Source organism: Ambystoma mexicanum, chromosome 1p (assembly GCF_040938575.1).
Source record: "Ambystoma mexicanum isolate Mex_15411 chromosome 1p, UKY_AmexF1_1, whole genome shotgun sequence".
NCBI classification, from domain to species: Eukaryota; Metazoa; Chordata; class Amphibia; order Caudata; family Ambystomatidae; genus Ambystoma; species Ambystoma mexicanum.
In genome coordinates, this window is record NC_090921.1 from 377,856,305 (window position 1) to 377,882,527 (window position 26,223).

Here is a 26,223-nt window from a genome sequence, read left to right on the forward strand (position 1 = left end):
TGATTTGAATTTTAAATAATAAATAAATATTTATCTTTACCAACCAGCCTGATTCCTGGTCCACTGTGACCTGGCGGGTATTTTGAGATGGGTGTGATATGAGTGGTATATCACTCAGAATATTGAACCTATAGAAACATAAATAAGTATTTTATTCACACACTACATACTAGGCTGAGACCAGGGTGCATTGCCTGATTGAAATCCTTAAAAGATTTTGGGGCCTTGTGCCGTGATTTTGAGTTTGAATTACCACCCGTGACAGTCTAACACAGCATACTAGCCTGCAGGGTACAGACGCCTTGCTGGGTTGGGGTACTGTGCTACACTGTACAAGCACCTCTCAAAATAAATATTCCAAAATCAGGCCTGTTTGCAAAGGTAAATTCACACTAAAATAAGTCATAAGGAAATTGATATTTCCAAAATGGCGATCCCAGTAGAAATTAATATGGCTAGGGAACACCTCTGGCACAAACTGTTTGTCAGGGGTGAGTGGCCCAAACAGAATCAACAGGAATGGCTGCAGGAAATCAAATCAAAGAACAGGTCACTGCCATGGACCTGGACAAATGGCAGGACAAGGGCCTATTACACCAAGCTCTTAGTGAACAGTACATGGCCCCAAAAGCGAAAGAGGAGGAGAGCAAAATTGCCAAAATAGCAGCCTACCTGTACCTCCACATAGGGGTAATGCATGAAAAGCATGCAGAAAACATAGTTCTGGCAAAGAATCAAGTGGAAACACTAGAAAGAATCCAGACTGATCTGGACTCTGCAGAGCAAAGGCTACAGAAGAGCCAAGAATCAGATACAGAAGCTAGGCAGTATCTGACAAAACTAAAGGAAGGTCTGGCTCTCCTACAGCAAGAGAAGGCAGAGCAAGATACCCAAGTTCACTCACCAAAAGATGAGTGTCATGAAAGGGTTGACTCTTACAACAGAGTTAGCAGAAGCTGGTGCAACAATTACATTTTAATAGAGTCTGCACAGATCAGATGGTTGTCCTACAAGACCAGATAGACAAATTAAAAGAGGAAAACAATACATTAATTATTAAAGACATCCACTCTCAAGAGGAATTTGATGAAGAGCACCAGAAATCCAGTGTATTTAAAAAACAAAGGGATGACCTGGCTGAACAGAGGGGCACTCTAAGTCAGGAGAGGGACGCCTTAGGCCAGGAAGTGATCCAATTAAAAACCAAGCTACAGGAAAGACAGATGGCTCTCCAGGGGCTCCATGAAGCAAAAACTGAATATGAGAAGCTTCTAGAGCACACCAGGCGGGTGGAGGATGCTCTGGAAAAGAACACCCAGACCAATAATGATAAAACTAAGGAGGTGAGTCTCCTGCAGCAGACATTGGCCCATTATTTCCAAACCCAGCAGGAAGCACAGAGAGACAATTAGGCTCTCTGTGAAAAGAATTATAGGCTCCACCAACAGATAGCCATGCAAGAGCAAATCACTGAGACCAGTAAGGCCTTAATAGAGAAGCAATAGAGTCAGATTTCGGCATATCACCAGGGAATGGGGGCTAAAAGAGAAGATGTAGGGAGGAACAGAGCATAACACCAGGACCCCTGTAGTCGGGGACTCTAACCCCTTCAGTACCATGGAATCTGCCAGCTTCATGTCCACTGGCTCATATGAACCAAGGGCCATAGGGATGGTAGACTTCAACAGAATCGGTAAGATGGGACTGACGGATCAGCGCCTCCAAGAAATTGATGGAAAGGCGTCCCTTTAAAGATCCCCAAATGTTAGGGCTAGCCTCTCTGATCAGCAAGAATCCTGTGAGGGGAGAATCAGGGAATTGAATCCTCAAAAATACTGTCTACCAAAGGATCAGTTTGTAAAATTTGGTGGGGAACTCCAGGAAATCAAACCCAAAAAGAGTATCCTAAAGACCCCTTCCAAGCTAGGGCAGTGGGGGGGGGGCACTCTGCCAATCCTGTGAGCAGGGGATAGTCAGAAGACTCTTCTGAGCACCACAGGCATCAAGAAGCTAGGCCCCCACATTCTGCAAGCCCTTCCAAGCTCACAGAATCAGGGAGAGCCTAGAGGAACAGATAGTCACCTTTGGTAGTAGTGCCTCTGAGTCAGAGTATGAGTGGACTCGGGTGACTAAGACCAAAAAGGGCAACAAAATTTAGAGGGCTATACTAAAAGATCCCCTGAAGCAGATCAAGGCCATTAGGAGCGTTATAACTCCCTGTCACAAACATGCCAAGTATTCAGTCTGTGAACACCTTGAATTATACAAACAGATGATGGATACTTTTAATCTGAAAGATAGTCAGAGTTGCATCCAACATGTGAAATGCACCTTCTCCCCTGAGTACTCCAGCTTCATTGTGGGGATGGAGGATCAGAACCACTTAAGATGGCCCACCTACAGGGTGGCCATCTTAAAATACTTTTCTGTCCATAGAAATCCCCAAGAGGCCCGCAAAGCTGCCTACAATCTGCAGTGTGGGGAAGATCAGGCCCCACAAGAATTTGTGCAAGAACTTAAATGTGCCTTTGCGCAGACCACCAGGAGGGTGTGCACAGACAGTAGGGAGTTCATTAACACCTTCTTCCATGCACTCCCCAAATACATCATAAACCAGCTGGTGAGGGACTTTCACGAGAAGAGATCACTGGGACATTGAACAGGTGACCCGTATTTATGAAGTGCAGAAACCTGTAGAGAACAAAAACACCAATAAAAAACCCAAACCAGCCAACACGTCTGCTGCTGCTAATCTGGCAGAGGTGAAGGTTGCTCCCATTTTAGATCTGGTGATGGGGGAGCCTAAAAATATTCCTGTACGGAATCCCTCCAACCAAAGAACCAGAAGACCCTCGGGCCAGTCCCATACATGTAGTCAGGGAGGTAATCCCACAAATGGGACCCCTAACTCCCCGGACTACATAAGCCCCCGATACAAGGGCAACAAACCCATCCTGGCGTATATGTGGACTCCCCCAGCCCAAGGGGGGGATCCAATGAGGTAGCTACCAACCAAGGGAAACTTCCCTCCTAACTTTCCCCAGGAGGGCGGTAATCCCCCAAATGCTGGGTTGAGCTTATTTTCGCGGTACCCTGAGAACTTCAACCCACAAAACAACCCTCCTTTCTTCTTCCACTTTCCTGAGCCCAGACAGCCTAATCCGGGAGATGGGAGGCCAAGGGTGGAGGGTTACCAGAACTATCCCAACCCAGAGTATTATGGGAGAAGGGACAGTTACCCTTCCTGTGATCCACCTAGGATGGATCAGAGACCCCTGTACCAGTCAGAGCGGGTGTCCCAACTGGAGCACCAGGTCCAGAACTTGTCCCACGATCTGGGTCGCATGTTGAGGGCTCAGCAGAACCTTCAGATGAACATGGCGACTCAGAACCCCGCACCCAAACAACTCACTGTTTCCAAAGGAAGAGGCACGGGAGCATGGGGGGTGTAAAGCCTTAGAGGAAGCATCCTCCCCCACTTGTGAAAAGCCCCTGGAAACCCAGGAACCGGAACCAAAATCTCCTGCCCCCGAAAGTCTGCAACCCAAGGAACAGAGGGCGGGTAGGAGAAATAAAGGACCTAAAAAGACCCATATTGTGGAGGAGGTTATTGTCTTCCAATTTGAAGGAGAGCGGTCCTCAGAGGACTCTGGGAAAAACGTCTTCTCCTTCAGGAATGGGGGAACGCCTCCCAAAGAAAAATGGGGCCCAAGAGATCCTAATAAAGACTGGGTAAATGTGGGGACTGAGTTAGAACCGCCCATCATTGAACCCCAGAATGATAAACCAGAAAACCACCTTGCCCAAACATATTCTGGGGACTGCCTCCAAAAAGGGGGGGCAGCCCAGAATCAGGGGAGACCACAACTCCGCCAATATCCAACTGCCAAAATCCTTTTGCCGATCCCCAAGCTCCCACACAGAATAACATCCAAACCTATTCTGGTGAATGCCTCCAAAAAGGGGGGGGGGGCAGCCCAGTACCAGAGAAAGAAGATTCCCTAGCTCCCAAAAGCCATTCTGGGGACTGTCTCCAAAAAGGGGGAGGGGGCAGCCCTGAATCAGAAAGGGAGGAGCCTGAGACTCCTCAAATCCCTGAGTGTGAAATTGCATGTTCAGATTCCCAAACCACCGAACTCCATTCTGGGCACCGCCTCCTAAAAGGGGGGGCAGCCCAGGAACAGCACAAGAGGAACCCCAAACCTCACCAACCACTTCTGTTGACTGCCTCCAGAAAAGGGGGTGGGGGAAAGCCCAGAGTCCAAAAAAGGGAAGCCCGAAACTCCCCAAATAGCGGTGTGTCACAATTCTTTGCCAGATTCCACAACTCCAACACAGACTCTTGGCCCAACTTTCACGGTGTCAGAGTCAGAAATAAGTAAATTGACCATCCAGTTTACCAAGAACACCCATTACCTATGCCTGTTGGAGGAGAAAGAAGGTAGATTCTACACCTCCATCCAAGTGCAAGAGCAATGTGCAATTCCAGAACTGTTGGACACTGGATCCCAAGCAACTTTGCTGTGAAAGAGGATCTTTGAGCAGCTAAATTCAGGAAGGGGGAAGAGATACCATATCCCTCTCACCCCTCTTCCTGGACAACTCCAGAACTTTGACGGGAAGGAAATTCCTGTTGAGGGGTCCGCAGAGCTGGAAATTTGGTGACACAAGATGAAGCACCCGGCCATAGTTTTGGTGCCAGAGGGAACCCCCTGTCCATTAGGGAATGAGATCCTCCGTAGGTTGTCTTCCCTAATAGACTGCGTGAATAAGGTACTCTGGACCCAGACTCACAGGCCAATCAAATTAAAACAGAGTGTCAACCATGTTAATCTAAATGGCACATGCCACATGGTTGAACAAAAACCAGACCAAATTAAGTTCTACCTTCAAAACAAAGACATACCCGACGTTACCATCATAGCTGTGGGACAACAAACTGGTGATGGAAACTCCTCTCCATTTCTGCAAATCAACCTTCCTTCCAGTCTCAAGTGGCATTCCACACTTGAAGGAGATACCTTGAAATTCTATACAAATTCACAATCAGAAAATCCCAATTCCATAGCCGAAATTGATATCAAACCAGCGCTAAGTGTAGCTGGCATTCTGAAGAAGGGCGAACAGCTCTTCCTCCCGATTCAGTTAAATGACGGGAAGGAATCTGTCCTCACCCGAGTTGACTTGAATAGCGAAGAAAGCTTCATCATAGAAGTATTATTCAAGATACTCCCAAAAGACCAGACCCTACCCACCGTAGAGTCAGTGCAACTATGGGTATGGGGCCTGGAAATGCTCGCCGCAAACATCTTCTACTTAGCAGTCACATGATCAAAGTTTCTAGGGATGACAAAAGCATAATACATACTTGTTGGGTTGTGCGAGGTGTTCCTTCTGCCTTTTACATGGGCAGTCACCTCCTCAACCAACTCGAGATTAATTTGGACCCCAGTTATTACCAAGCCCGGTCCCAACTGGAGAGTAAATCTCAGGGTCCTGGCAGACCTAAAGAAAGCCTTCCGGTCAGCACTAGTGCTATGGTAGGAAATGGAATTTCAGAAATGGAGGAGAGGTCACCATCCCAGGCCTCACCTGCAGAATCTGCACCCCCAGATGTGACTTGCTGGCTGAAAGACAAGTGGGTCCACATAAACCAGCTAAAGAGTTGCCATCCCAGGCACACTTTGCAGCAAACAGAAGAGCCTACAGGAAAATCAGAGGGAGAGAATCCGGACACCTAGGAAATTGTTAAATTATCATTGAATACATGCAAGGAATATTTTAAATTGTTATTGAATACGTGCAGGGAATATTGTAAATTGTCATTAAATGCATGCGTCTATCCCACTGCCTAAATCCCCATTGGAGCAGTAGTGGGAACATTCTCATAACTGCGTTATGTTCTGTTTTCCAGTATTGCACTAAGTATACCTAATCACCAAGGAGGACCTCTTCAGGCACGCGGGAGGAAAAAACCCAAGAGATCCGGGGCGTCGGTCCACACTGGAAAAAAAAGCATGAGATAAGCTGGGAGTATTGTTCCTATTCCAACCAGAGCCGGCGAGGATACCAGGGTGTATTGCCTGATTGAAATTCTTAACAAGATCAATGCAGATTTGGTGCTATGAGCCGTTCTAAAACCTCAGTGGTGATGGCCCAGAAGATTGTGCTCAACCAAATGTCCCTGAAGTTGTAAATATACAGATCAAAATATAACAGAAATGGCACATTTGTGATTGGACAGTAGTTGGTTGCTATACTTGATCCAAAAAGGCTTTTTTTTTTTAAAACAGGAGTTATCCAGTCATGCTTGATAGAAGCCGGGATATGCACAGCATTAAAAGAAGCATTCACAAAATCCTTAATCAAAACAGCTGACCAAGCAGCACAGGTTTTTATGATCTTGGCAGGACAAGGGTCCCCCGGATAGCTTGTTGGCTTGAGGAAAAGAAGGACATCCAAAACCTCTCATACTGACACAATCTTAAACTCAAAACAAGGGACTGATGGCTTCTCAAGAGAATCTAAATAGGGGCGTATGGGAAAACCAGACTGCTCAGTAGCAAAATCATTTGTGCGCCAGTCTTGTCAAAAATATCTGTTTTTTTCCAGTTCCTTCAGAATCTTAAAAAACTCTTTAGAGTCTGAACAAGCCTGGGCAATCCTACTATCCGAATACTCTTTTTTTTTTCTTGTGTTGCTTCTTTGTTTTTGCTTGAATTATGGCTTTCTTGTACTGAAATACCAAAGTATTATAAGTGTCCTTATCAGCTTTAAGTGCTGATTTCTTCCAGCGTATATTTTATTTATTTATTTTTTTCAACTGTGAGAGCATGTATATCTTGAGAGTACCAAGATTGGACTAGTGTCCCAACACTAGTGTATTTGGTCTTTCTGGCTGGCACAGTATTATCAAAGGCAGAAGCCAAACACTTATGGTACCAGACTGCTGTTTTAACAGGAGAAGCATTAGGGGGTAAATTAACAAGTAGTTTGATGAAAGGTTGAAGAGTGTAGACTGTAAGCTTCCCTATGCTACGTTTAACTACTGAGGATCTAAGAGGATATGATCTGGGTTGAAGATTAGGTACAAGGATTGTAAAGTAAATAAATGAATAGTCCAACCAGGGGCAATCCTTGACCTTGTGCTGAACCCTAGGAATAGCTACTGTACATGACCAGTGAAGTGTATTCTCCCCCTTATGTGTGGGCTCATTAATAACCTGTTCAAAACCCAAGTTGGTCAGTAATTGACTGATGGCTACAGATAAGTGATCCTGAAACTCGCCAAACCAGTAATGAACTTTGAAGAAGATTTTGTAAAGGAGTAGAGCATTGGGGAGAACTGCTATTCAAAATCAGGTAAATTGCAGAGGCGTCTATACAATAGAATTATAAATAGTGCCAGGATTGACAAGCAGCTTTACCAGCAACAACTCAGTTCCCTCTGGCTCTTCCAACTCTACTTGGTGAATATTCAAAGATCAGCAAAAGATCACAGTGACCCCACCACCCATGACATTTGTTCTATTCTGACAAATGATAAGATAACCAGCTGGGACCAATTACACCAAATTTGGTACTGAGCTCTCAGAAACCCAAGTTTATGATAATAGTGCAATGCCAATACTGTCATTCAGGATAAGATCAAACATATCAATCAAATTATCGGGAGTAGACCAGGAATCCATATAGACACATTTAAGTTTCTGCTGTGACGGATTAAGATAGCTAATGGCAGGAGAGCTGTTAAAAGGTTGATCTTTATTCATAGTCTCTATGGGCTGATCAGCATTACATGTCCTGTCACAAGATACATTGGACATGTAAGTCTCATTGTAAGAATTAACACCAGGTAAATCCCTCCGGAGAGGATCAAGAGATAGGTGGATGTCATCAACCAGGGGCAGCGAGCTGAAGTTGTTCTCAAACGATCTTCGCTGCTACCAATATTAACCATGAAAGGAACTCCCCCTCCATCTATATCATTAGTATCCCAAAAAATATCAGAATCACAAATAACCTTTTTATTTGTCTGCAATCTTGTCTCATCTAACGCTTTAATAGTGGTATCATGGTTAAGCTTCCTGTCAACTATGCCAGTGGTGGGCATTTAAACGCCAAATCAAGGTATTTGGCCAGAATGGATTCCTGCCGGGCATGCCAATCGAATAGCCCCTTCTCCATGATGGGGCTAAAAACAACTGATAGGCAAAGATAACTGACCTGCATACACTGCACACAAACCAGCACAAACCAGCAGAACCTAGATGATGCGCCAGCGCTGATGCGTCGGAAGTTAGTTAAATAGGTGATCAGGAACAAGGAAACATGAGAAATATAGTCCCAAATGGAAGCCAAAAACAAGTGCCTACGTGTGAACAAATTAAAAGCAGACCATAAAAAAATGCTAAAAGCTACAATTTAAATGAGACACGCTATCTTTTCTGGACACTTAACAGAGTGCAACACATCACCCAGCTCTTTACACAACATAATGCCCGACTTCAAATGAGCACTGCTTTGTACCTATCAAACCGATTTGCAGCTGCATTGTGACAAGTGGAGTATATTACCTCTTCCGCTTGAACCGCCATATCACTGTTGAAGAGAAAGGCAAACTGCTGCTTCTTTGAACCCTGCATCGGATCACCAAGTTCAAAACTGCAACCCGGCAGACCTCGACTCAAACCTTTTTGAGCATTGCATCACTTATCAACCCAAACCAGTGGGTACCACCATCCCAAACCAACCCTGATGAGCCATCCGAGCTGCCTGACCTGAACACAGCACTCAAACTGCGCTGAGCTCCTGATTCTAATCAACTAGAATTGAGGAAGGCCACCTTGAACTAACATGACTCGCAGCACCCAAACCTGGTTTGACCAGCGCAACAGTGCAGCTCGAAACCTACTACAACACTGTCGAACCCCCGACCATTTGATTAAGGTATTTTGAACTGACCCTGTACCCCGGTCTAGCTTTTCAGACTGGCCTGCACCTTTTCTACTAAGAACATATCTTTTTGAATTCATTATTACATGTCTGGCCTCTTTACCCTCCCTGCTGAAAGCCCAGAGTCCTGCACCGTTACATTGTACATTTTTCTTCCCTTCCTTTATATGGGTGGGTTTTTTACAGTGCTTTTATAGTTAGTTGTTCATTGGTGTGTTCAATTAAAGTATATATAATTCACAGAATCTTGATTAGATATTCCTTTTATTTTGAACTGTTTTGTTTGCCATTTGGGTTGACTTGATTTCTCAGGATTCCTTTAGGTAGGACACATCCCTACTGGGCAGGCTTCACACTCTTTCATCAGGGCCCAGTCAGAAGTTCATCCATCAAAGCAGTCGCCTTTCTTCAAATGGCGGTCACCCTACTCCAGCAGGAAGCGTCTAGGATCACGCCCATCTCTTCCTGCTCTGCTGACCTTCCCATTTCTGTGAGATCGCTTTTATAGTTCCTATTGTGTTGTTTTACTTGCATTGGTCTCTGGGATTGTCTATGACTACTAACATTTTATCTCACAGCTTTTGATTTTTTGATTTGCCTCGACAGATCTTTAAATATGTTAAAACATAGCATGTTGCCATCTAAAGAGGTCTAGTTGCAAAATCTAAAAGCAAAACTCATGGAAAAGTTAACAGCGCTGCTAAATGATCATATGGGATTCTTTGTGGAAGAATGTGGCCCTCTGTTAAATCAATGGGAGGGCCCTGAAAGACCAAAGGAAATATCAAGGCTTAGTACCACCAAAATGAAATACGCCAACCACGAGTTCAGAGTTATAAGTATATGTTTTAATCAAAGTACAGATAGCTATCTGGCTCTCAAGCGCCTTGCAGTGTGTACCAGCAGACACTGGGCCTCATTACGAGATTCGCGGTAATGGAAAAACGATGCCGGTAAGGGAATACCGGCACCTCATACCGCTGCGGCCTATTACGAGTCGACACCCGGCATCAGCACCACCGCCGATACTGTGCTCCTCCGTACCGGCATGCACGCCGGCACGCAGCCCTTTGGGCCGGCAATACCTGGATGTCGCTAACAGGAGGACATCACAAGTCACGCGGATATGCATCTACGTGCATCCTGAAGGCAGTAATAAGGGATATCGCGATGCCGGCATCACCGGCATTGCGGATCACCCACTAATAGCAATGTGCTGTGTTTCCAACTGCCACAGGTGCACATAATCAGCACAGGTGGAGGCAATGGAGTCTGGCCCAGCACAAAAGGAGCACACCCACACACCACACCCCTTCCCACACCAAAATGATCTCACCTGCAGTTGCCATATTGGGGCTGGAGGACATGCTTGCATTGCTACACCATGAGCAACAACTACAACATGCACTACAGAGGAGACACAGGAGGAGAAGGAGGGTGAGATAGGCCCAGCAAGTCCCACCAGTGCAGCCAGTGGTACCACTCAGGCAGCCTCCAATCCCTCGCATCAGAGCCAGTCCTTTCAACCTAACCCCTGATCAGATCCACACCCTGTACCGCCTGGACCGGGACACCATCACCACCATTGTGGACCTGATACACGAGGACATTGTCAGCTTGATTGAAATCCGCACCGCCATCGACCCTCTACTGAAGGTAGTGTCTGTGCTCCACTTCCTGGCCACAGGCACTTACCAGCACATAGTGGGGCAGATGCATGGCATATCACAACCTTTTTTTTGGTGCATGCTGAACCGAGTGCTGGTTGCCTTCCTGAAGCACTCAAGCGATGACATAACTCTACCACGGACTGCCCAGGAGATCTTTGACACTAAAATTGGCTTCCATGCACTGGCAGGCATGTCAAATTGTATCAGTGCCCTAGGCTGCACCCATGTGGAATTGGTGGTCCCACATGCCATGGAGGTGGCGTAACCCAATCGTAAGCTATACCACTCCGTCAATGTGCAGATGGTATGTGACTCCAGCAAATTCATCACACATTGTTGTGCCCGATATCCCGGATCAACTCATGATTCAATGGTCCTGCGGAACTCCACGATACCACGCTACATGGAGCGACATGCTGGACGACGTGCCTGGCTGCTTGGTAAGTTGCATGCCAGGCACATGGCAGTGTAATGGGGGGGAGAGATGCACACACCACCCGGGTGAGATTGGGGTGGTGACTGGACAATGCCCATACTGCAAAACACTGTGCCCCAAAGCATCCCAAACTGAACATGACACCTAAACCTCATAGAAATTATGGAAGCTGCACACCAATGTCAATACGCCAGACTTGCAACCAGCCCACATCCCTCAACACGTCCACTGCACATCATCAGACCGTACCCTTTGTAACACAATGCAGGAACATGCTTTGAGTATGCACAATGTAAATGACTGCAGCAAAACACAACACAGGACATGCATCCATGAGTGCGCACAAATCAATCGCAAGGGAATACACTGATTGTCACTAGGCCACCACAGTAGCGCTGCATGTCACTATGGGAATATTAAATGATGAATGACAAATCATGATGAAACTTGTGCCAATGCTGCTAGTAAAAATACATACGGATCACTCCACATCACATAGATGATAGCAAATACAGCGGTAGGCATCCACAGTGCATGAACACCATCAAGGAAGTGGACACCCTGCATCATCTGGACGACGCAACCCACAACTGTAGACCATAGAACAGCACACAGTGTGGCAAATTAAAATGTGTGCATACACCAGTTACAAGTGCATTTGAACAACAAATATATGCAGGCATGAGAATGATAAGTACAGGTGTCACGGTTGGAATTGACTCACACATACCTTATTTTGTTCCCATGCAGGTGATGCTGGCTATCCCTTGAAGCCGTGGCTGCTCACCCCTGTCAGAACTGGGATGAAGAGGGCTACAATCGGGGCCCATACCCGTAGCCATGTGGTGATCAAACAAACCTTTGGTCTGTTGAAGGCACGGTTTCGCTGCTTCAGCAGGTCAGGAGGGGCACTCCTGTTGTAAGAAGATTCAATTCAGCACTACAGCTAAGTCAATGCCTAGTCTGGGATACTGAATGGAAACCCTTATTGATATATCTTTATTTCCAGTTCATTAGTTCTGGATGACTACCCCTATATAACACCCCTCTCTTAGAATCCCCCTGACCCCACTGAGCCAAGAAGTAGTTCTGTTTTATTTGAGAATTTAATCAATATTTAAACAATATATATATATCACACTTTATAATAAATTAATATCTGATAGTACACTTAGACATATGATGTTGATCAACAATGGGTAATCTGGCACTAGCACACTTTTTTACAATAAATGAGGAGTTAGTAAAGGATGGATCAAGTAGCAAAAATACTTTTATAATTTCAAGAGAAAAGCAATGAGGAATAAAAGGCAGTACAGAAATACTTGAGATGATTTTCGCAAAAGATCATATAATCACTTTTTATCTGGCAATTCACCCCGTTCCCCTATGCAATGTAAGAAATGGAAGGAGATGGAAGTAACACACACAGTTCTTAGGAATGCAATCAAATATAATTCAGTTCACCCCAGCAAGCTTAGACCACAGATAGAAGTTTGAAACACAGGCCCAAAATGCTTTTAAAAGGTGATGGCAATGAAGTGAGAAATATGCTGAAAATGCTTTTAATTCCCTTTAGGAGGTTCAGGGTGAGTGAGAGTTACTTGGGATGAGCTCAGGCTCACTTTAGCAATGATTCAGGGATGGTGATTAAGAGGCAAACGGAAAGAAAAGAAATGACTGCTGATGGGTACACGTGGCCGGATTTTTAACCAAATTGCAAATCGATGTAAAATTCGCGAGTGCGTGAATCGTGAATTACGGCAAAAGTATAAGGTAAAAGTCGGTAAAAGGTAAGGTAAAAGTCGGTTCTATGCTTGTTGGAAAGCTGAGATTCTAAGCTTTCAGAGGAAAGTTAAACCAAGTTCCTAGCCCAAACGGTTCCAGAGATACGGTCGATTAAATAAAGGTAGTTTTTCGGATTTAAAGTAAACTCAAAAATGACAGGTGACAGCTTGCAGCTTTAGAATTGACAAGTGACAGTGGTGCAGCTTTACAAAATAACAAGTGACAACTTCTAGGAGGCAGTTCTGGTTAGATTAAAATAGTTTGGATTAGATTATTTTAATTAAGAGATTGGTTCTGCACAGTTCTGCTAGGTACTCACAATATATTTTTGAAATAGGCCTCGCCACGGATCTGGTCAGGTTTTGGATTGGACTCCGATTCTGGTCTCGGCACTTCACAGTGATCTGGGTCAGCTCTCTAGTTCTGCTCACAGCGGTCGGGGTCACTCTGGATCTCTGGCCTCTGGTTCTGGATACTGCTCTGCTTTCTCTGGGTACAGCACTGCTTCTGGATCTTTCTGGCGCAGGGTTTCAGGCCAGAATCAACAGCTCAGCCCGGCTGTGAATAGTCTGCAAATGATTTTGGGACTGCTGACAAATACTTTTGCTTGCAGTGGGCCTTCTTGGTTCAAAGTTCTGTAGCCTCTGTTTAGCTTGGAGGTCTAAGTGTAGGATCTCTGAATGTGAAGTTGTCGGTCAGCATGCTCCGCAGCAAATGGAATTGAATGTCTCTACCTGTCCCAGCAGTCTCTTTTTATGTGTTTTGAAAATGGGTGTGTGCCTGGGCCTAGCAAAGCCTGCCCCTCTCTACTTGTCATTGGCCCAATTCTCCGCTCTCCCATGATTGGGGGAAGGAAATGTGAGTCAGAGTGATGCTGTAAGTTTTATGGGTTAGAGGATCCTCCCCTGGTCAGTTTCCACACAAATCTATATTTGGCCCAAATACATATTGCACAGATACGCAGTTGTTTAAAATTACATGCACCCATCACATATCACATGAGGTATACTCTGTTCAAACTCTGCTCTTCCTGGGGGCTTGCATTCAGAAATGGCAACATTTTGCACTTTTTAACTGGTTTTGCAATATCGGACATTTACCCAAATTTACACACATGTGCGCAAGGAGTGGGGACATTAATTGATGAAGTGTCAGATTTTTAACATGCAGACATTTGGAGTGAAACCCTATTTTCCGCTAACAACCCCCCAGATCATACCACCGGGTCCTAAAACCTCTTAAAATGTGGGCAGAAAAATCATAAGAATTATGGTATCATTTAGCTAATTTTGACAAGTCTGCACCATGAGTTATACATCTTTCTTAAAATCATATTCTGACCAACAGGGGTGTGTCTTCCCAGGTCACATGGTGGAGAAACCAGTCTATCCACTTTCTTTAAGCTCAGCCTGTCCTCAGAGGGGGCTGCCCCTCCCCATTTCTGCCAAGAGGAAGCCACTTTTACGACGCCCCCAATATAACATTTGCCTGAGTCAAGAAAGGGCTTTGTTCAAAAGGAAGCCATTTACGACCCCCCTAATAAACCATCTGCCTGGGCCCAGGACAGGCCTTTGTTCAACTCCCTGTAGCTGCTCCACCCCTAATCTAATCAGAGAGGTGACAACTCCTTTTGGCAAGGGGAAGAGTGGCTGAGCAGGTTTTAACTCCTGTGGGGGTAGATGTCAGACAGAATTCAGTTTCATTAAGCCAGGTTTCAGCTAAATGTCACTTTTTGTCCCCCAGTTTAAGTCTATTACGATTTTTACATACACATTAAATAATTACTTCCTTCAAGTCATTTCAGAGTATAGTTTTACATTGTATCCACCTCTTAGCAAGTCTTTCCTTGGTCTGGTTTTGTTTCATTTGTTCAGTTTTACACAAAAGTCTGGTGGTTTTAAAATGCCAGCTTTCTGATAGTGGTGAGTACTGGTTATGCAACCATTTTTGGGATTTAAGAAAAATAATTTCCCACAGTTCTAGGTTGCTTTTGGCAATCAGCATTGCCATTCCCAATGGTTTCAGGCTACTGTGTGGGTAGCCCAATGGTGGTTTTAGGCAGTGCCCTCCTGTGCTCACAACCTAGGCAAAAATGGGTGGCAGCCTATTCTTCAAGCATTTCCCTGTGCATTTTCTGGGAAGCTCTGGCCATCATGATGTTTTCCATGCCAGTACTGCACAGTTTTCCTATTCTGGCGTACATGTGGGCTTTTTGGCCATCTTGGATTTTCTAAGCCCACAGCACCAAATGTTGCAGCATGATAGCTCAAACGCGGGTCAGGACACCCAACAAAGCCCGCCCCATGCGACTGCACTTTGAATTTGAGTCGATGGGGAGTCGGGTGCACAGAAGGTTATGACCCACGCACTGGTATGTCCGCATAATCTTCTTCCAATTCTGCAAATGGCACAGTTCAGCATCTTTTCCTCCATCCGGTACTGATCGATCGGTTCTCCTCGCCGGTCCTGATGGGAATATTGGGCGGTACCCGGGGCCCCTTGGGTCTCTGCTCCCGGTCTCCGGATCGTCCTCCCTGACCAGTCTCCAGGTTTTCTTTCTCCTAGGACGACAAAGGAAAAGCGGCAATACCTATTCATGGACATTTCTCCCCCACCATTGATATAATGGGGTGGCATATCTATTTTAGAACTCAACAGATATGAACATGCACATTTTTTTAAATTAAGCGACAGGAAGACATAAACTTGAGAATCACAGAATTTGATAGGTTATATGTAGGATATTTTAGGGTTGGAATTGAATTACTCTGGAGTGGTACCCTCTGGGATTACAGAGGACTCCTACAGTTGCTGCAAAGTGTGTCTGGGGTGGCAACACTTCAACTGGTTTATGTGGACCCACTTGTCTTCCCCCTCTGCCAAACCACCTTTGGGGATGCGGATCTTGTAGGCCACAGGGGAGACCTTGTCTATAATCTCAAAGGGTCCCTTCCATGTAGGCAAGAATTTTCGCTGTTTTGCCTGGTTTCTTTGGAAGTTGTATAAATAGACCCGATCCCCCACCTGATATTCCTTCCTGGAAGTTTTCAGGTCATAGAGGGTCATCATACTCTCGGCTGATCTTTCTAGATTCCGCTGAGCATAGGCAAAAGCATGTTGAAGGTGTTTCCTTAAATTCTCCACATACTCATGAGTTGTGGAGTCATTTATCAACGTTTGCTCTTGAGTTCTGTAGAGCAAATGCTGGGGAAGCACCATCTTGCGTCCAGTCATCAACTCAAATGGTGACATTTTGGTTGCAGATGAAGGGGTAGATCTGATGGCCATTAGGACCAGAGGTAATCGGATATCCCAACTTGGCCCAGAATCTGCCACAAACGTCTTTAATATGCTCACAATGGTTCGGTTGTATCTCTTTACTGCTCCAGAAGAAGCTGGCCTGTAAGCAATGTGTAGCTTCCTTTTAACCCCCAGTATCGCCCACATCTTTGTCATTACTTCACTGGTGAAGTGGCTACCCCTGTCTGACTCGATCCTTTGAGGTAGACCAAAACGGAAAAAGATGTGGTTAATCATCAGGGCAGCTGCTGTTTCTGCCTTGCAGTTTGGGGCTGGGAGACATTCCACCCACTTGGTAAACAAGCATGTAACGGTCAACATGTACTTGTTTCCTCTGGATGAGTGGATTACAGGGCCTACAAAGTCGATTTGCAAATCTGACCATGGCAGTGTCATCCCCCTCTTTTGGAGGGGTGCACGGTGCGTGAGGGATGATGGCTGAAATTGTGCACACACAAGACACCCCTTCAAGTATTGGTCGAGGTCCTGCCCTATGTGTGGCCAGTATGCAACCTCTCTTAAGATTTCCAATGTTGTGTGAAACCCCCTATGACCGGCGGTGGCCGCATCATGGACATGACTTAACATCAGGCTTCGGAATGAGGTAGGAACCACCCACTGATCGAGGCCAACTTTGGATTTCCTTACCAACAAATCGTCTTCGATCCGGAACATTTTTGGACATTTCATCAACACTCTAAGGTCCTCTTTCCCAATGTAATCAGTATCCATCAGGGGAAAGTTCTCAGGGTCCTCAAGGTGTTGGTAAAACTTACCAATAATTGGATCCCCCTTCTGAGCTGTAATCAAATCAGCATCAGGGGTCTCCTTGCTCCATTGGGCAGTTGAAAGATCATTGTGAGCATTTGTCTGGGACCTAGTGATAGCAGTGACCTGGATTTCCCCCAACAGGGACTCTATTTCGATTAGATCCCCTTGGATGGCCCCGGTTTTGGCCAGCTGATCAGCTAAGTCATTTCCAGTTTTGTCTGGTCCCTCTACTTTGGAATGACCCTTGATCTGTTTCCAGTAGATGGTCATCCCATTCGATGTGACCAGATCATCAATGTTTTGGATTAACTTCCCATGTTTCAAGGGTTTGTTATTAGCACATAACATGCCTCTGGTTTTCCAATTAACCAGGTGCTCCACGAACCAGTTCCATACATAATCCGAATCTGTGATTATGACCAGTTCATGGAGTTGATGCTGGACAGCAGTGAGGATGGCCTGATGCACAGCCATCAATTCTGCCACCTGACTACTTCGGGGACCAATTTTGTATCCAGCGGAGGGTTCTGGGAACTCCTTCACCCATGCATTCCCTACGCCAGCCACCAGTTCTTTCTCCTCGTCGTTGTCAACATGGTAAGAGCATCCATCCACATAGACAGTGGGCATTCCCTCACACTTGTCTTCTTCAAAGACTTTGTGTGGGGAATTAAGGTATGCCTCCATGTTGTCCTTGATTTTTAGACTTTCGTCCTCGAGACAGTTTTCTCTGGCACAATCATGCAAGTCAGCCAGACCTTGCGCGAGGGGACTCTTCTTGTTTTGGCCATATCTGACCTCCACATGAAAGCCTTGCATTGACAGAATCCAGGAAGTAATTCGGGAATTACTCACATTCCCGGCCCGGATTCTGTCACTTTGGAGATATTGCAAAGGCTGGTGTGGAGTCTCCACTATGATGTGTTCCCCCTGGATAAACGGGCGGTAATTCTTCAATGCCCACACCGTTGCCGGGAGTGCCTTCTCACAATCATTGAATTTTTCCTCCACAGAGGTTAAAGTTCTGCTCGCATAGGAGATTACTTTATTGACCTTGTCATGCTTTTGGTATAATACTGCCGTCAAGCACGTATTAGAGAACCCCGTCTCCAGGAAGAACTCCTTGTTTCTGACAGGGTAAGCTAGGCAAGGCGCTTGTGAGAGGCTTCTTTTGAGTTGTCTTACCGCCTCGGATTGTTCTGGACCCCATTCCCACTTGACCCCCCCTTCAAGAGATGAATCAGGGGTCTAGTGATCTCTGCATAGCCTTCAATGAACTTTCTGCTGTAATTAGTCAGTCCAAGCAGGCTCCTTAGTTCCCACAGAGTTGTGGGGTTTTTCAGTTTCTGAAGTGCTTCCACTTTCTTTTCCTGGGGACAGAGACCCTGAGGAGTAATCTCATGCCCCAAGAAATTAACACGGGTTCTACACCACTGTGCTTTCTGAAAGGAAAGTTTTGCTCCGGCGGCCCTCAACTGTGTCAGAACATAACGGATCTCCGCTATGTGTTCCTCCACAGATGAACTTTTGATGAGGACATCATCTACATAAGCCAGGTTACCCCTCGCACCCAGGTCGGGCATGGCCTTATGTAGGAAAATGTTGAATTCATTGCCGGAGTTGAGGTATCCGAAGGGAGTCCGGGTCCATGTGTACTGCTGGCCCCCAAAGGTAAAGGCCAGTTTGTATTGGTCCTCCCTACTGACAGGCACGGTCCAGTATCCATTGGTCAGGTCTATTGCTGTGAATACCTGTGACCCCTGAATCTGGGCCAGCCCTTGGTCAATGTAGGGCAGAGGCCATCGGGAAGTATGGACCCGTTTGTTGAGCTCCCTGAGGTCGGCGCAGAGTCTCCACTGGCCGTTTCGCTTCAATATTCCCAGCACCGGGTTATTGAAGGTGCTGTGAACTGGACGGATTATTCCCCGGGACTCCAGGTTCTTAATTATTTCAGTAAGGGACTGAATGGATGCGAGAGGCAAGCGATATTGCTTCACAAACACTGGAGTCATTCCAGGGTCCGTGGGAATTGTGGTGCTGTGGATGTTGGTGCGACCACAATCATATGAGTCTACCGCAAAGAGATCTTGGAAATCCAAGAAAACTTGTTTTAACTTTTGCTTCTGTTCCAGAGTCACACATGCATCAGCTAGGTTGACTCTCTCTTCCAACATCTGCCTGAAGCCTGGAAAGACTTCTGGTTCGGCTATCTCAGCGGCCTCCTCCAGCTGGGTGGAGAAGTCCCTGGTCAGAGTGCTGATTTGGACTGGAAGCTTCAGGTGGGAAAGGCAGCCCTCATGGGCCTGGAAAATCACCTCATCCCTCCTGAAGTCACAAGTCACATCTTCCTTAACATAGGTGCAGAAAGTGTACACCAGGAAGTTCCCCCCATGCCGGGTAAAAATCCTGTCTGGTGTTGTATTGTCCTCACTGTCACCGTCAAAACAGTCCTTGGGGATTGGTCCTAACAGTTAATTTCCTAGATCAATGGCAAAATGTCGGTCATCAACCGGCATTCCAATAATGGTGCCTGCGGCTAGAGTAATACTCTTTAAGTCGCTGTTATCCACCTCTATTGGAATGGTGTCATGTTCTATGTTGACTAATGGTGTTGGGTTTACCCCTAACCCTTGCTGTTGGAGAGAAGCATTTAGATGAATATAAGCATCAGGGTTTTGCAATTTTTGCCCTCTTTTAACTTTCACTTCCAGGGAGAATTGTCGGGTCCTTTCTGGGATGGTGACTTCCTCTTTGATCTGAATTTCAATTGCATAAGGTAGCAATTGAGCTGACCTAAATGCTTTTTCTGGATCATCAAAGCCCATGGGATTATCCACTAATCGGGACCAGGCTTTGAAGTTTATTAGGTCCAAACTAATGGCAAAGCGATTGAGAATGTCACTGCCTAAGTAAAAAGCGGCAGTGACGTCTCGCACGACCCAACAATTGTGGACTATGCTCTTGTTGCCAATGGAGATTTTGAGCATACACCTGCTTGGCAGGAGATGTTTGGATTTGGGTGCTTCCAGGTCCATTTCCCATTTGTCTATCAGTTTGAATGTGGGAATGGCTGGATCTTTTGGGAGTTGGCGGAACATGGCTTCGCTGATGAAGATCTTACCGTTGTTCACACACACTCGAACGAGAACAGAGTCCTTCCCATCATTTAACTGAACAGGGATGAACAACTGCTCTCCAATTTGCTGAATATCTGCCAGGCCCTGAGCTGATTTCACATCTTTCTGGACTATAGGAGTGGGAGTTTCTGATTGTGGATTAGTAAATAATTTCAGGGTGTTTCCTTCCAGTGTGGAATACCACCTTAAACTGGAAGGAAGGTTGATTTTCAGAAATAGAGAGGACCCCCCATCACCAGTCTGTTGTCCTACTGCTATTACTGTCACGTCTGGAATTATGGTTGTTCTGGAAGTGAAATTCTGCTTGGTCAGATTTTTGTTCAACCATGTGGCAGGTGCCGTTTAAACTAACATGGTTGACACTCTGTTTTAATTTTATTGGTCGGCTAGTCTGGGTCCAGAGGACCTTGTTTACACAATCTATTAGGGGTGACAACCTTCTCAGGAGGTCATTCCCTAGTAAACAAGGGGTGCCCTCTGGAGTCACTACTATGACCGGGTGTTTCACCTTGTGTCGCCCAATTTTGATGTCCAAATCTGCAGTCCCCTCAACAGGAATTTCTTTCCCGTCAAAGTTCTGCAGTTGTCCAGGAAGAGAGGTGAGAGGAATACAGTAATTCTCCCCCCTTCCTGCATTTAGTCCCTCAAAGGCCCTTTTGGACAGAAGGGTGGCTTGGGATCCAGTGTCCACCAGTGCCAAAATTGTACCCTGCCCCTGTACTTGTACCGGGGCATAGTATCTTCCCTCCTTCTCCTCAAGGGGGCACAGATAATGCACATTTTTGGACAACTGGTGGGCTAACTTTCTAGTTTTGGACATTGCTAGAGAAGATATTTGGGCAGAATTCTGTGGAGAGCCTTGGGAATCTGAAAGAAAAAGTTGGCAACTGGAGATCAGAGCCATTGTGGGTTCCCCTGGTTCCGGTTCTGGGCCGCCCCCCCTTTTTGGAGGCAGTCACCAGGATGGGTTTGAACCAGGGGATTTTGGTATTGTCGGTTCTGGGATGAGATGATGGGCGGCGGTAGCTCATTCTCCACATCTCCCCAGTCTGAATTGGCCTCCCTTGGGACCCATTTGTCCTTGGGAGGAGTTCCCCCATCTCTGAAGGAGAAGATCCTTTCCCCAGGATCCTCTGAGGATCCCTCTCCCTCAAATTGGAAGATCTGTACCTCCTCCACAAAGTGGGTCTGTTTGGGTCCTTTGTTTCTCCTACCCCCCTCTGCTCCTTGGGAGGCAGGCTTTCAGGGGCAGGAGATTTTGTTTCCGGTTCCTGGTTTTCCAGGGGCTGTTTACAAGTTGGGAAGGAAGCTTCCTCCAAGGCTTTACACCCCCCTTCCCCTTGTGCCTCCTCCCTGGGAACCGGTGTGTTATCGGGGTGCTGCCCCCGTCATTGTTCTGGAGCACCAGGTCTAGAGTTTGGGGCATTCTGCGGTGGCATGCTCATCTGAGGGTTCTGTTGAGCCCTCAGTACGTGACCCAGATCCCGTGCCATATTTTTGACCTGGAGCTCAAGTTGTGAAACCCGCTCAGGCTGATACGGGGCTCTATTTTCTCCCCTGGGCTGATCCCGGGAAGGGTAGCTATCCCTTCTCTGGTAGTACCCCTGGTTGGGAAGAGTTTGGTACCTCTCCACCCTTGGCCTCCCCTCTCCCGGATTAGGTTGTCTGGGCTCTGGGAATTGGGGAAAGAAGGATAGATGATTTTGGGGCTGGAAATTGGGTGGATACCTGGTGAAAAAGTTCTGCCCAGGATTTGGAGAATTTCTGCCCTCCTGTGGGAAGTTGGGAGGGAAGTTCCCTGGGTTAGGTGCTTGGCTGGATCCCCCCCCCTTGGGCTGGAGGAGTCCACACATAACCCAGGATTGGTCGGTTTCCCTTGTAGCGGGGACTTAGATAGTCAGGGGAGCGGGGGACCCCATTTGTGGGACTACCTCCTGGACTCCCTGTCGGTGACTGGCCCGAGGGCCTTCTGGGCTGTGAATTATTTGGTGCAGGCAGGTTTTTAGGCCCCCCATCTCCAAATCTAAAACGGGGGCAACCTTTACCTCTGCCACCTTGGCAGCAGCAGGGGTGCTGTTGGTTTTGGGGTTTTTCGGCGCGTTATTTTTTATTTTTGATAGGCTTCTGCACCTCATAGATCCGGGTAGCCTGTTCAATGACCCAGTCTAAAGATCTTTTCTCATGAAAATCTCTCACGAGCTGGGTCATTATATATTTAGGGAGAGCATGGAAAAATGTATTGACAAACTCTTTGCTGTCTGTGCGCACCCTTCTGGTGGTCTGCGCAAAAGCACGCTTTAATTCTTGCACAAACTCTTGTGGGGCCTGATCCTCCCCACATTGCAAATTGTAGGCTGCCTTGCGAGCCTCTTGAGGATTTCTGTGAACAGAAAAATGTTTCAAGATGGCCGCCTTATAGGTGGACCATCTTAAATGATTTTGGTCCTCAAAGAAACTGGAGTATTCTGGGGAGAATGTCCATTTGACGTACTGGATGCAGCTACTGCTGTCCTTCAAATGAAAAGTCTTCATCATTTGCTCATAGAGCTCCAAGTGTTCCCAAACGGAATACTTGGCGTTCTTATGATAAGGCGTGATGACACTCCTTATTGCCTTTATTTGCTTCAATGGGTCCTTAAGCAAGGCCCTTTTTGCCTTATTGGCCTTTTTGGTTCGGGTAACCCTGGTCCATTCATCCTCTGACTCAGAGGCACTGCTCCCAGAGGTTCCTGTCTGATCTTCCAGGTTTTCCTGGATTCTGCAAGCATGGGAATGGCTGGCAGAATGTGGGGACCTGGTCTCCTGTGTCCTGCGCCGTTCAGAGGAGTCTTCAGATTCCTCCTTGCTGCCAGGATTTGATGGGTACCCCCCCCACTGACCTAACTGGGCAGGAGTTTTCAGGATGTAATGGGCCTACTCTCCTGGGGTTCCCCACTAAATTGCACTGTGCTTGGGTGCCCATACCCGGATGCCCGCCCCTCCATTCCTGGGAGGTACTGGCCTATGAGCCCCATACTTCTGGTTGGATAGTAATCTGCCATCCTTGTGGCCCGGTGCTCATGTGTGCAAGGGGACATGGGGGTGGCAGAGTCCAGGGACTGAGAGATATGAAGGCCTCTGGTACTAGGGCTCCTTAGGTTATGCTCAGGAGTCTCCCTCTCCCAGCGAACCTGGTCTCTATCCGCCCCTGCTCCCTGTTGCAATGCAAGAGCCTGCACTTTCAGTTCCTCAGTTAAGGCCTTACTAGACTCTATCAGTCTCTCCTGCATCGCTACCTGTTGTTGGAACCTATCATTGTGCTGACAGAGAGCCTCATTTTCTCTCTGTGCCTCCTGTTTGGTCCTGGAGTACTGGGCCAGTCTTTGCTGCAGGAGGGTTACCTCCTGAGTCCCTTCCCTACTGGCCTGCTCCTTTCTTGCCAGAGCCTCCTCCACCCTCCTGGTGTGCTCTAACAAGTTCTGGTGTTCTTTTTGGATGTCACCCAGTCCGTGGAGGGCCAGGTGATTTTCTTCCATTTTCCTTTTTAAATGGCAGACTTCCTGGCCTAAGGTGTCCCTTTCCTGACTAAGAGTCTGCATCTGTGCCGCCAGGTCGTCCCTTTGCCTTTGGAAGGCACCAGCTCTCTGGCGCTCCTGATCAAACTCTGCCTGGGTATCCAGGTCTTTCAGAATCAATTTATTGCTTTCTGTCTTTTCCCTATCTAGGTGGCTTTGCAGGGTGACTACCTGCTCAGCACATACCCTATTGAAATCTAATTGTTGCTCCAGCTTTTTCTGGCTCTGTAGTAGGGAGTCCAAACCTTCTTGGTACTCCTTTTGCAAGGCCAGAAATCTGGTATCCTGGTCAGCCTTTTCCTGTTGCAGGATGTCCATTTCCTCTTTTATTTTAATGATATACTGCCTACTATCATTTTCTAACTCCTGGCTCCTCTGCAGCCTCTGCTCAGCAGAGACCAGGTCAGATTGGACCTTCTCTAACGCCATCTGTCGCTTATTTGCCAGATCTTGGCTTTCAGTACATTTATCCTGCATGTCTCCCATATATAGGTACAGGTATGCCGCTATCCTGGCAATCTTATTGTGTTCATCTTTGGCTTTATGAGCCATATATAGTTCACTCAGGGCCACAAGTAATGGACCCTGATCTCTCCATTTGTCTCACCCTGTTTCAGTGACCTGTTGCGCGATGGCCTGCAACCAGACCGTTTGGTCCTGGTGAGTCCACTCACCTCTCACAAATAGCTTATGTAAGAGGTGCTCCCTCGCTATTTTCATGTCTACCAAGGTCGTCATTCTAGAGATTGATCTCTGTCCTGAGTTATTTTTGCAAAACAGACCTTTTCCTTAGAGTGTCCCTTTGAAGAGTGCTTTACAGCGTAAAACAGCGTGGTGATCCGACCGGATGTATGTATCCCGTCAGTTAGCACACTGTATTAAACTGCACAAGTGATAGATCTAACCCAGACATCCCGGACGAGCCCCCAATTTGTAAGAAGATTCAATTCAACACTACAGCTAAGTCAATGCCTAGTCTGGGATACTGAATGGAAACCCTTATTGATATATCTTTATGTCCAGTTCATGAGTTCTGGCTGACTACCCCTATATAACACCCCTCTGTTAGAATCCCCCTGTCCCCACTGAGCCAAGAAGTAGTTCTGTTTTGCAAGTTTAAAAGGTTTATTTGAGAATTTAAACAATATATATATATATCACACTTTATAATAAATTAATATCTGATAGTACACTTAGACATATGATGTTGATCAACAATGGGTAATCTGGCACTAGCACACTTCTTTACAATCAATGAGGAGTTAGTATAGGATGGATCAAGTAGCAAAAATACTTTTATGATTTCAAGGGAAAAGCAATGAGGAATAAAAGGCAGTACCGAAATACTTGAGATGATTTTCGCAAAAGATCATATAATCACTTTTTCTCTGGCAATTCACCCCCCTCTCCTATGCAATGTAAGAAATGGAAGGAGATGGAAGTAACACACACAGTTCTTAGGAATGCAATCAAATATAATTCAGTTCACCACAGCAAGCTTAGACCACAGATAGAAGTTTGAAACACAGGCCCAAAATGCTTTTAAAAGTTGATGGCAATGAAGTGAGAAATATGCTGAAAATGCTTTTAATTCCCTTTAGGAGGTTCAGGGTGAGTGAGAGATACTTGGGATGAGCTCAGGCTCACTTTAGCAATGATTCAGGGATGGTGATTAAGAGGCAAACGAATTTTTAGCAAGGAAAGAAATGACTGCTGATGGTTACACGTGGCTAGATTTTTAACCAAATCGCAAATCGTGGTAAAATTCGCGAGTGCGTGAATCGTGATTACGGCAAAAGTATATGCTTGTTGAAAAGCTGAGATTCTAAGCTTTCAGAGGAAAGTTAAACCAAGTTCCTAGCCCAAACGGTTCCAGAGATACGGACGATTAAATAATGGTAGTTTTTCGGATTTAAAGTAAACTTAAAAATGACAGGTGACAGCTTGCAGCTTCAGAATTGACAAGTGACAGTGGTGCAGCTTTACAAAATAACAAGTGACAACTTCTAGGAGGCAGTTCTGGTTAGATTAAAATAGTTTGGATTAGATTATTTTAATTAAGAGATTGGTTCTGCACAGTTCTGCTAGGTACTCACAATATATTTTTGAAATAGGCCTCGCCACGGATCTGGTCAGGTTTTGGACTGGACTCCGGTTCTGGTCTCGGCACTTCACAGTGATCTGGGTCAGCTCTCTGGTTCTGCTCACAGCGGTCTGGGTCACTCTGGATCTCTGGCCTCTGGTTCTGGATACTGCTCTGCTTTCTCTGGGTACAGCACTGCTTCTGGATCTTTCTGGCGCAGGGTTTCAGGCCAGAATCAACAGCTCAGTCCGGCTGTGAATAGTCTGCAAATGATTTTGGGATTGCTAACAAATACTTTTGCTTGCAGTGGGCCTTCTTGGTTCAAAGTTCTGTAGTCTCTGTTTAGCTTGGAAGTCTAAGTGTAGGATCTCTGGATGTGAAGTCGTTGGTCAGCATGCTGCGCAGCAAATGGAATTGAATGACTCTACCTGTCCCAGCAGTCTCTTTTTATGTGTTTTGAAAATGGGTGTGTGCCTGGGCCTAGCAAAGCCTGCCCCTCTCTACTTGTCATTGGCCCAATTCTCCCCTC